The sequence below is a fragment of the Phacochoerus africanus genome, chromosome 13 (assembly GCF_016906955.1).
Source record: "Phacochoerus africanus isolate WHEZ1 chromosome 13, ROS_Pafr_v1, whole genome shotgun sequence".
Taxonomy (NCBI): Eukaryota; Metazoa; Chordata; class Mammalia; order Artiodactyla; family Suidae; genus Phacochoerus; species Phacochoerus africanus.
In genome coordinates, this window is record NC_062556.1 from 50,456,196 (window position 1) to 50,468,641 (window position 12,446).

General features: G+C 38.2%; 2 non-coding genes across 2 annotated transcripts; one reads left to right on the forward strand and one right to left on the reverse strand.

Moving 5' to 3' along the window:
• Positions 1 to 4,662: 4,662 nt before the first annotated feature.
• Positions 4,663 to 4,769, reverse strand: LOC125113668 (U6 spliceosomal RNA). Its single transcript, XR_007131535.1, has one exon. It is a non-coding gene; the product is annotated as a U6 spliceosomal RNA (small nuclear RNA).
• A 344-nt stretch (positions 4,770 to 5,113) lies between these two features.
• Positions 5,114 to 5,215, forward strand: LOC125113679 (U6 spliceosomal RNA). The gene has a single exon (XR_007131544.1). It is a non-coding gene; the product is annotated as a U6 spliceosomal RNA (small nuclear RNA).
• Positions 5,216 to 12,446: the final 7,231 nt, after the last annotated feature.

Below are 12,446 nucleotides of genomic sequence, written 5' to 3' on the forward strand. Positions count from 1 at the left end.
CATAGGAGCCAGTTAGCAGATCACAGTCTACTATATTCTGGGCACTAGGATACTCTTCATGGCTTGAACTAGGATAGAAGCGATGAAGGTGAAAAGAAATTCACATTTTAGGGGCTTAGGATATACGTTAGGTATAGAACTGAAAGGACTTGCCAGTGTTTTAAAAGTGGATATGGGAAAGGAAACAAGAAATCAGTTATGATTTGTCTTTAAAGACTTAGTAAATAGTTCACTGAGATGAGGGGAAGAGGAGCTGCCTTGAGGTGTGAATCATATGCTCTTTAGGGTCATGTTCAGTTCCAGTTGCCTCTTAGACATCCTCATGAAGATGTCAAGTAATACTTTGGATATATGATATTAGAATTCAGCCAGAAAGAAAAGATAGTTTTGGACTTTAAAAAATCTAAGATCCTAGGGCCAAATCCTCTCCCATTTCCATGTTCCCTCTGTACCTCATACATAAGCTGCAGACTAGCTCTAATATTTAATCACATTGCTGTCTTCTCTATTAGTCTTTAACTTCCCTTTAAAAAGCAGTTTTATGCTTGGATCTCCTGTGCCTAGAACAGTACCCGAACTAAAGTGTCATGGAAGCCACAAGATAAGAAAATTTTACATGAGACTGTAATTTGGCGAAGTCTTCAATATCAGAAATGAGGCATTATCAAGAGATTTTTTTAATTGCCTCTGACAAATACATGACTTGAAATATGCCATCCAGGACCGCCTTTATTGGATTCTCTTTTCTATTTGGTAAAACAATTTTTAGAAAGTCTGTAACTAAACCACTTTTATTGATCACTTTTTATGTATAAGATGTAATCACTGAATACAAAGAGATTTCAGCTCGAAGAGTAGAATATGTACCCAAATCATCACTATACCGGGATCATGTTATAAGGGCTAGAAAAGTGCAGAAGAAGTAAATCAAGAGGGCTCACTCTGGATAAACCCTGGAAGGTTCAGAACTAGACTATGAGCTTGGCTTGGAAAGGACAGTGGGAATTTTAAGGATGATAACAAATACTGGAAAGCATTTCAAGAAAGGAAAAAAAAATACTAGCAATGACATAGGAGAAGGAAACTGGAGTTTAAAGAAAGAAAAACGTCACCAAGAGCATTGAGATGATTCTAAGCCAGAGATTAAGTATAAATAATTTGTGTATAAACACCTACCAAAGCATCATTCAGAGAGATTTTAGGTCAGTAAGTCTGGATAGCCCCTATGGTCTGTATATTACTTGAAAAAATTTCCCAGGTGATTCTGAGGCCAATTATTTGCAGAAGGCATGAAAGGCAAATAGGGGCTACATCATATATCCAAATTATTACTTGACATTTTCATGAGGATGTCTAAGAGGTGACTAGAACCGAACATGACCCTAAAGAGTATATGATTCACACCCCCAAGCAGCAACTCTTCCCCTCATCTCAGTGAACTACAATTTGGAGAGGGAGTTAATGGCCAATATAGGCAGATGTCAACTCTTAATAATTTGGGATTTAAATTGGGAGCCATGATTCCTCCAGAAACTTAAAATCTAGTTAAAAAGATTAGACACTACAAGAAAAAACATTACCACACTTTGGATTAAATACCAAATAAGAGCTATAGATAAGGCATGCTAAGAAAATTCAGAGGGGAGCTGATTTAGGTAGGGCAGATTTAATGAGAAGGCCCTAACTGAGTCTTGAAAATGACATGAAGTCACTTAATCTGGGATGGCAGATGCTTGGCCATGACTAAATCACAGCTCCTGCCCAGCCCATATGATACACGGTTAGGCATGGTAATCTTTCTCATGGAACCCAGATTAAGCCTCAGAAGCCTCCACAAAGCACTAACACATTCCAATTGGTCAGAGTTGACCTGCAATGTCAAATTCTTCGCCATTCTTGATATAAACAAGCAGAAAAGAAATAGAATGCATTTTTTTTGTCTTTTTTTTAGGGCTGCACCCATGGCAAGGCTAGGGGTCCAATCAGAGCTGTAGCCACCGGCCTACACCACAGCCATAGCAACGTGGGATCCGACATACACCACAGCTCACAGCAACGAACCTGGATCCTTAACCCACTGAGTGAGGCCAAGGATCGAACCCATGTCTTCATGGATCCTAGTTCGTTAACTGCTGAGCCACTACAGGAACTCCCTAGAATGCATTATAGATGGGAGTAAGAAACGTAAGCCAGAGTGGAGGCAATAAAGTTCAGAGCATAATTTCAGGCTGGAAAGTAGAAATCACATAGAGGAGAAAGAGGAGAAAAGTTAAGAATGGTAGGCACAGGTCAGATTCTGTAACAGTGGCTCTAACATTTTTCTGCTGACTTCTGATTTCTAGAGTGCTGTTATCCAATTACACTTTTGTATAATGCTCTATGTGCATATTCATTTCCACTCTTATTTGCTATACTCACATTGAAGCTGTGTGTAAAGAAAAAATGCACAATCTGCATTTTATTTCTGCATCAATCTCTTCATACAACAATGCCACTCTTTCATAAAGTGTCTCTAGACATCTCCTCCCTCCCCTGAGGGCCCACCCCCACCCATCACTAACTCTTCTGGCCAAAGCTATGGGGAACCATACATACGTCACACTAAAATGTAAATGAATGATATGACTTAAAGCATTCCTGTTCTTTGTTTCAAGGATACGATCCTTTTCAAATAGAGAGCCATAGGCTTTAAGCTAAACAGAATTTCTCAATTATGGCCCTATTATATTTTGAACCAAATAAGTCATCGTAGATGGGGAAGGGACTGCCCAGTGTAGGATGTTTAGCAGCATCCTTGGCTCTTTACCCATTAGACACCAGTTCCGCTCCCATTTTTGACAATCAAAAGTGTCTACAGACCTTACCAGATATCTCCCAAGGGACCAAATCTCCCCCAGCTTAGAACTATTAAACTAAATAAATAGATCCTCATAATATGAAATTTCTTACATTTAAATAGTCCTGAAATCTCTTCACTAGGCAACTATTGAACCCCAGCTACGGCGACATAGACCAACAAGTCGAAATTGGCTATCAAACTAGCCATAGCCAAGGAAGCTTTAAAAACGCAATTGTTTCCCATTGAAAGGGTTTCTTCACATCAATTCAAATAGAAACAAACGTAAATCGACATTTGTAGTGACATTCCATGCATTATCATTGGGTTAACGTCTGGGAAGACAAGTTTTGCAAAACATTGTGGTAAAAGGTGCTTTGTGTAAATAAAGACAAATAGAGGGTTTCAGGCAAAATATGAGAACTTTGTCAGTATCTCCCATGAGCCATAAGTGGTCTGACATTCTGATCTGACAAAGGTGAGCCCAATGTCAAATATATTTCAACATGTGTTTGGGAAGAATTCCCTATACTTTGGAACATTTGATAATATATTGGCTGTTCTTCAAAAGTTCTAATATATATGTTAAGAAACTCTTTTTTACTTCCTGCCATTCTCTTTTTATATTTTTAAGAGCTTGACACATACTCCCAATGGTTAATTAGTAGAATAAGATACATGTCAGAAAGGAATTTCACTTGTGACACTAGAATTTCATGCTAGTGAATACCAAAATTTCCTTACATCAGATATCACTAAGAAGAAACAATTTAGACAGGTCTAAAATAGATTTAGCTTCTTAATTATGCTTAACAGCATCTTAATTGTACCTCATAATCTCTAGGTATTGTAATAGAAATATTCAAGAACCCTAAATGAACATATACAAGTCATTTTTATAAGCTAATGTTATGAGTGTATCATAATAGCTCTTGGTTAGTGAATATAATGTACCCTAAACTCAAGGTTTTCTAATCATGCCCAAATTAGTAAGTAAGGATTATAGCAGATTTCAACCCCTACACAAAGGATTTGGCAGCCATCTTTCCTCCAGAAGTTTCAAATCTAGTTAGAGAAACTGGATAATGCAAGGAAAATATTACCGCACTTTGGGGTAAGTGCCAAATGAAAGATGTTGACTATGTTTGTAAAGAAATCTAACTATTCCTTATAATAGACTAAGTATTATGGATTAAAATATTACAGATTAAGTATTTTTCAGTATGGGCCAAGTATTATGGATTAAAGGAAAAACTGACTGCTATCCAAACTTCATTAAGAAACAGTGTTCCATGGTGGTTCAAGGCACTGATTCTAGGGCCAGAGAGCCTGGGTTCATACTCTAGTCCCAACCTTACTAGCTATGTGAATTGAGGCATATTGCTTAAATTCTTTGGGCATCTGTTTTATAAGCATGAGTATAACAATAGGATCTCCCTCAGAAGGTTGATGGGAGGAGATATGTAGATCAAATGAATTGATCCTTGCAGTGTGCTCAGAACAATGGCTGGCACATAGTTAAGTACTGCCTAAGTGTTTGCTATATTACCCACTAAAAAGAAAACAGTACAGTGTGCCTCATAGGCTATCTAGGATAGAACACTCTATCTGGGAATCTGATCTGGGTCAGAACACTGGCTCTACCACCCCTATCTGTGAGACTCCGGACAGGTCAGATGCCCTTTCTGAGCCTCCATTTCCTCACCTCACAATGGGGATAACTATACCTACTTCTTAGGGTTATTTGAGAAATAAAAATAGGAATGCACATCATGTTCATGGCAGTCTGATTTTTATTTTATATTGGAGCATAGTTGATTTACAAAAAAAATATGGAACACTTCACGAATTTGCCTGTCATCCTCGTGCAGGAGCCATGCTCATCTTCTCTGTATCGTCCCAATTTTAGAATATATGCTGCCGAAGTAAACACTCCTTTTACTCTTTTTTTGACTCTGTTTTTAACATACATGTAAACATTAAAAAGTAATGTTTGGCGTTCCTGTCGTGGCGCAGTGGTTAACGAATCCAACTAGGAACCATGAGGTTTCGGGTTCGATCCCTGGCCTTGTTCACGTGGCGTTGCCGTGAACTGTGGTGTAGGTTGCAGACTTGGCTCAGATCCCGCATTGCTGTGGCTCTGGTGTAGGCCGGTGGCTACAGCTCCGATTCGACCCCTAGACTGGAAACCTCCATATGCCGCGGGAGCAGCCCTAGAAAAGGCAAAAAGACAAAAAAAAAAGATAACATTTATTGGGTACTATGACAAGCAGAGTCACGGTACCCAGCATATATACTAAAATTGGGACGATACAGAGAAGATGAGCATGGCTTCTGCACAAGGATGACATGCAAATTCGTGAAGTGTTCTGTATTTTTTTGTAAATCAGCTATGCTCTAATACAAAATAAAAATTAGATTTTAAAAATTAAATGTACATTTTATTACAGAGTGGAAAGAATTTCCTTCCACCGTCATTTCAATAAGTCCTTACTTAGTGCCTCCTTGACTCCAGGCTGTTGGGGATACAAAAGTGAACAAAACCTGGTTACTATCCCAAGGGAGTCCAGGCTCTGGTAAGAGTTCCCAAAGTTCTAGAATTTGACAGAGATAAGTCTTACAAGTCTATTCTGTGAATTTACAGAGCAGCCCACCAGTAACATCTAGTCTGTTTACGGTTCTCTGGGCCTCCACGTTTCTATTCATTCACCTGCTCACTTATTCCTGTGACAGATACTTATTGAGCATCTGCTGGCACCAGTCATGATGCTGGGTCAAGGCACACAACAGTGAGGAGGGCAAACATAGCCTTGAAACATCGGGCGATTAAGCTCCAGGGGATTTGCGATTCAATGAATGCATACAGGCAGAGTAAGACTATTGGAAGAAAAGGGGAATGTTCACAGTAGGAATATGAGTTTGGTTCATTACCAATTAATAGTAACATCACGTGAAGAGAAAATGCAGAAAACACTGTTTCTATCCTCAATAACTTTAAAGCCAGTACAATATAACTATTGCTGAAATGCATCATTAAAGGACAGCAATTCCACAATGAGGGTACTGCCCAGCTTTCAGTCATGACTGCAAGCATATCATTTGTGAGTCAGAATGGCTCCATTCCAGTTCTGTGAAAAGCAAAGCAAACCAGCAGAGCAGTCAGCATGCCTGAGTTCTAATCCTACCTCTGCTATTAATTAGCCGTGCGACCTTGGGCAAGCTTGTGGCCTCTGTAAACATCTCTTTTTTCTGCATCTTCACTTGCAGATAATGACATTCGGACTTCGGACTTCACAGGACTGTGGTAAAAGCTCAAGGTAGCTGATTCATAGAACTATCTTAAAAATATCGTAGACATGAAAGGCACCAAGACATTTTTTAATTAAAAAGGTCATCATAAGGAATCCTCTAAGACAGTTGCAAAAGTATTCCTTTAAAGAGAAGTGATTTTTAAACATTCAATTAAAAGCTATGTAGTGGTGGTTCACCATTGAAGTAATGCTTTAATGGGTGATCATCTGTGTGCTGTGGCTGGACCAGCATTGTGGGAAGGGCCACGTTCCATGCCAGGTAGGGGTTGTGTTTTCTTTAACGTGGAGGAACGCAGCAGTAGCTTCCTCCTACAAGTGCAAGTCCGGCTTTCACGGTGCCCAGCAATATTAGCAATCTCCTTTTCTTTCCCCCCCTCTGAATGCTGAGTGCTTTGGGATGAAAAACTAACAAGTGCCTGTCAAATCTGAAGCCTTGGCTTTTCTGACAGAAGGTCCAGTGGACTTTCTTATCAAGAGGGCCTTTATCAGGAAACTGGAATTCTCTGTCTCTCAGAAAGGAAACGGCACGCATCAGAATCTCTGGACCCTTGACTTACAGGGCATGCTGTCTCCGATGAAGGTCTTTTGATCATGGGGCTTTTTAATTCAGATTTGACTTCACATTATGGCTAATCAATACCTCACAACTGTCCAAGCCCCCCATCAGACACCCGTCTCTCCATCAGGCAGGGAGGCCTCCTAATTGAAGAAAAGTCAGAGACCTGGGTACCAAGCCCTCGGGCCATAGTCCAGCACCCACTCCCTCTTTTCTTAGCCTTCTAGAGATGGTGGAAATAAAATTTAGAGACATGACAGGCACAGCCAAGGAGGATCAATTCCTGTCACTTGCCACCAGTGTTTTCTGCCTCCCTAGGTCTTCAGAGGGTGTTTTTCTTTCATAGCTTAGGGGAACTTAACCTTTTAAAAATGGGAAGATGGTTTCTTCATGAATTTTAAATTATTCTTATCTTCTGTGTCTAGCATTGTTGATTAGATTAAAATGATTATTTGCTTTCTTCCCCCAATAGTAAATTTTGTTGAGTCATATCTGGGGGAAATGTGAATCAGAGTACTAGTATTTGTGGCTACAGATTGAAAGAGATATATTAGTAATGACTTGTGTAATGATGTGTTTAAGAAAAATTGTACATTCTCATGACCCTAGTATTGAGCAGGAAGTAAAGACAAATTTCTATTCCCAAATTTGTCACTGATATTAATCAAGCTAGTTACTTATCTAGAGTTGATTAAATGAGGTAAAATATCTTACTGGAAATTTAAAATATCTGGCCATTATTTCTAGTTCTTTATTTATATCCAGATGCCTTATACATAAAATATCTACAGAAATAAGGATTTTTTTCATTTTTCATTGATTGAGTATACTTCAAAATGGCTAATTTTTCTATAATTTAACCGGAAGATAAATATGATTTTGAGACATATATTTAAAAATTTCTGAATTATCGATAGAAGTGTGATTTTATTGCATTTTTCAATAACAAGTCAACAAAATTTGTTAAAATAATAATATTCTTCTTGGTGTATGTCTTACAAATATATAAAAGTTTATTCTTGGAATTCCTGTGGTGGCTTAGTGGTAACGAACCCCACTAGCATCCATGAGGACTCAGGTTTGATCCCAGGCCTCAGTGGGTTAAGAATCCAGCGTTGCTGTGTAGGCCACAGACATGACTTGGATCCTTGCATTGCTGTGGCTGTGGCGTAGGCTGGCAGCTACAGCTCCAGTTTGACCCTTAGCCTGGGAACTTCCGTATGCTGCAGGTGTGGCCCTAAAAAGCCAAAAAAAAAAAATTATTCTCTTCAACCTCAAACTACTACTACCAGAGTAAAAAAAATAATTATTCTGCCAACCAATGTGTGCTATATAGGTTTAATTGAACTGGCTTAGCCATTTCTCATCCCCTCTGCTGTATACACACATGCATATGAAATCGATGAAATTGTTTGGGTATTAGATAAGTATAGATTCCATTCTTTAATATTATTCTGAAAAGAAATTTTTACTCATACTAAGCAATTTGCCTTTTCCAAGACAGATTTGGGGGCTGAATGTAATTAACCAGAATATTTAAGGAATTAAATATCTATATTTTGGGGTTCAATATTTAAACAGAGCTATTCTTCCCCACCTCCAAATTTTTAGCTATAAAATCTTTCAAACCGCTCCACCTATTCTTGCCTTGGTTAGAACCGTGTGCTGAATGGAATCTATTTTTCTTTGATGAATCATGAAAGACTCCAACATCCTTTGAGTCTGGGGATCATTATTTTTAACATTAATTCTCCCTGAACAAAAACGTGGGTTTAAAGTTCTAGAAAATTCAGTAATGTGGATATCAGGCCACAGGACAATTTCCAGAATTTAAAAGAAATTAAACTCCTGTCATCCACTTAATTTCCTTCTATTGGCCTCTTTTTCCTAAGTTGAGTATCAAAAAAAAAAAAAAAGTCACTTATGTGAAGTTTCTGGCTAACTAGGTACTTATCAATCTAGACTTTTCCTATACTCTGTGTCTACATTTTAGCCAACATTTATACTGGCTGAGCATTTTTACAAGTTGAAAAATATATATAGAACCAAACTAACTTCAAAGAAACCTGACTGTATGTTGAACAAAACACCTTCTGGGGAATGGAGTACTCCCTGGCATAAGAGAGCTGACCTGTGTGCCCTGCTCCAGTGATTCACAGAAGATATCCATACTTAATAGAAACTCTTCTTGAAGTCTTGGAATAGGTCATCTGCCTCCTCTGGGTTTAGAAAAGATCTGTATATTCTAACTCAGTATCTATCATTACTTTCTTACAGAAACTTCTATCTGTTCTTTAATTTTTGGAATTGTTGTATCCCTGGAAAGAGTTCAAGGCCTTCGATAATGAAGTGTTATCACCATGTGGTAATACACCCCCTCACTGTGGTGTGATTTTGATATCTGGTCTCCTCCTCAGCTCTAGAATTTGGAAGATTGCATGGTATTGGGGGCTCTTCTTACAGCCATCTATCTTTTCAATGAGATTCCATTAATTACATTCCATTTTTCCACTTTGATATCTCATTAAAATCTTATAAATGATCATGCGGTGACCTTGAAGGCTATGCATAATACATGAAAGTAAACCTGCAGTAAAATGTATTCTTTCACTCCTGACTGACTACATCCCACGCTTCTTTTCTTCTCCCCAGTGATTCCAATTGGAAGAGCCTTGCTAACTGCGCCAAGGTAAGCAGGGATGTGCACATCTCCCAGCCCCGGTATCTTTCTCAGTCATGACAGCTGCACTATGTTAATGGCTTCTGTTTGGATGGGATGGGCCGGTTACTACTTAGGGCACTATGCTAATTAACATAGGATGGCAACAACAGGTGCAAATGTCACTTTACATCAGCATCACATGCAAAGATAGCTAGCAGCCCAGAAACAAGCCAAGAAAATGCTCTAACTTGAGTCAGCAGCCTTGCAATTTCTGAACAGATCTTTAATGCCCATGATTAAAGGATTCACAGGCTACTGTTGCTCTTTTTTTTTTTTTTCTCTTCCTGCAAGAATGGTATTTCTGAATATATGGGGATGTCTTCACAAGCTTTTAAAAGTTATGTTTCAACAAAATGCACTTCCATGGCACATCAAGTAAAATGCACAAGGTCTGTATTTATGAAGGTGTTCTTATTGAATAAAAGTCCCTCTGAGCCACATTTATGGCACTGAGCACCTCCTAAAATGGACATAGTTTTGCACAGAGTAAAATCATATCAGCTGGTGTGGGGTGATTTTCTCAGTGGATTGATTGCATTTTGGTTTAGAGGTTGGTTCTTTTTGAGCTATATTTTTCTTACCTTTTTAATAAAATTGAATAATAGTAGAAACATAGGAGCTCCTTCTAATTAAGGCAGTATCACATATGTTCAATTTATTTATTTATTTATTTATTTTATTTATTGTCTTTTTGCTATTCCTTTGGGCCGCTCCCGCAGCATATGGAGGTTCCCAGGCTAGGGGTCGAATTGGAGCTGTAGCCCCTGGTCTACGCCAGAGCCACAGCAACGCAAGATCCGAGCCGCGTCTGCAACCTACACCACAGCTCATGGCAACGCCGGATCGTTAACCCACTGAGCAAGGGCAGGGACAGAACCCGCAACCTCATGGTTCCTAGTCGGATTCGCTAACCACTGCGCCACGACGAGAACTCTGCATATGTTCAATTTAATGATGAAATGAGATCTTTCATTGCCCCACAAAGGGGGAAACTCATACACTGACATCTTAAATAAGTCACAAATAATCATTAAAACATAATTTCCACCAATGATTTAGCTTACCTTTAATAAGGATTACTAATTTACTATACAAATTGTCCCCAAAGAGGGGGTTTGTTAGTTTAGTTTTTAACAATTTGAATTCTATGAAAGTCAAAGTTATTATCCAATCCTAGAACACTAGAGATTTTTTTTAAAGGCGAGGACATCCTAATAATAACATAAACACATATTGTGGATTGAATTGACTACCTTCGTCCACCACTCACGAGCTGTGGAACCTTGGCCATTTAGCTTCCTCTCTGAGCCTCAGTTTCCATATCAATAAAATGGAGGTGTGGGAAATGCTTCAGGTGCTATGGGATTGCATCTGGGACTCTTGAGTCAAATTCAATTCAGAACAATTTGCATTTTGTTTATAACCCTTAGCAGTACTAAGTATCCTGTAATTATCTTTACATGTCAATGACATGTAACCTTTGGAGCTGCTTTAGTGCTGGGCTCATATCAGATTTACCTTTTTATTTCCAATACCTAGCATACTGCAACAGCATAATAGGGTTCAAAAAAGACACTGTGCATGAATTTGTAAATAACTGTCAGGGGTTCTCAAACTTTTTATCCCAGAACCCAAAGGGCTTTTGATTTATACTGATATTTATAGTACTAGAAATCAAAACTGCAAATTTTCTAAAATAGTAATTTATCAAGTCATTTATTTTTTATTTTATTTATTTATTTTTTTATTTATTTTTTGGTCTTTTTGCCTTTTCTAGGGCTGCTCCCGTGGCATGTGGAGGTTCCCAGGCCAGGCCTACGCCACAGCTCACAGCAACGCCAGATCCTTAACCCACTGAGCAAGGCCAGGGATCGAACCCTCAACCTCATGGTTCCTAGTTGGATTCGATAACCACTGCACCATGATGGGAACTCCTATCAAGTCATTCAAAAAAAAAAAAAAAACTCATTACATGGTAACATAAATAATATGTTTTTACTTTAAACAAGTGTATTTTCCAAAGCAAAAAATATATATATATATATCAGAAGAGTAGCATGTAAAAATTTTTTCACATCTCTTTAATTCTATCTTAATAGAAGAGAGATAAATTTTCAGGTCTGCCTCTGCAGCCATATTTCTTTGGCACTTCACAAATGTTTGGGGACATTCATAAGGCAGAATCCAGAAAATGTAGTGTGTGTTGGGACCTTGTAGAAATTTATCCTTGAGTGTCTCAGGGGTATTTTGAGGAGTTCAGAAGGATAAACAGAAGCATGTGATATGAGTCATAAGCCATATCACAGAGCAAAGAGAGTCAAAGCCAGTGTTTTTCATTATTCCAGAACTTCATTATTTTAAAAAAAATCAATGAATATCTTTAGAAGGAGTATTACAGAGTATTTAAGAATATGAACTTTGGCATTGAACACAACTGGGTTTGAATCCTGTGTCTGCCACCATATGACTTGAATAACCAATTTAACTTACTTTTGTTTTGCTTTTGTCTTTGGGACAATGGAAATAATAATCTCTGCCTAAAAGGGTTAGCATGAAAATTAAATAAGATCAAGCAAGGCAAATATTTAGCCCAGTTCCTGGGATGGAGTAAACCTCAGTGAATGTTGCTCTTTAGTAGGGAAAGGAGGAGACAATGGGTCCTTCCTATAAAAGATATTCATTCATTTATAACCTTTCATAATACATTATAACCCTGTCAAGTCCTGACTTCTCCTTTAAAGAAGTTCAGTCCAAACACACAAAGAAAATATAAGTAAACACAGAATGCCACTTTTACTTATGTCATTCAAAAAGCATTAAAGAGAGTTCCATTCATAATCACCCATGTAATCACCTCATATCTTTTATTTTTCCTAGCCAGATCTTTGCATTACATATACTGTAATATTCTAACCACACTCCACTCCAGATTATCTACCCTGCCTGATTCTCTCCACCATTTCTGGTCCATTGACTTTTCTCTTCTTCTAGATCCTTGCCCTAGAACATCCAACCTCTTAG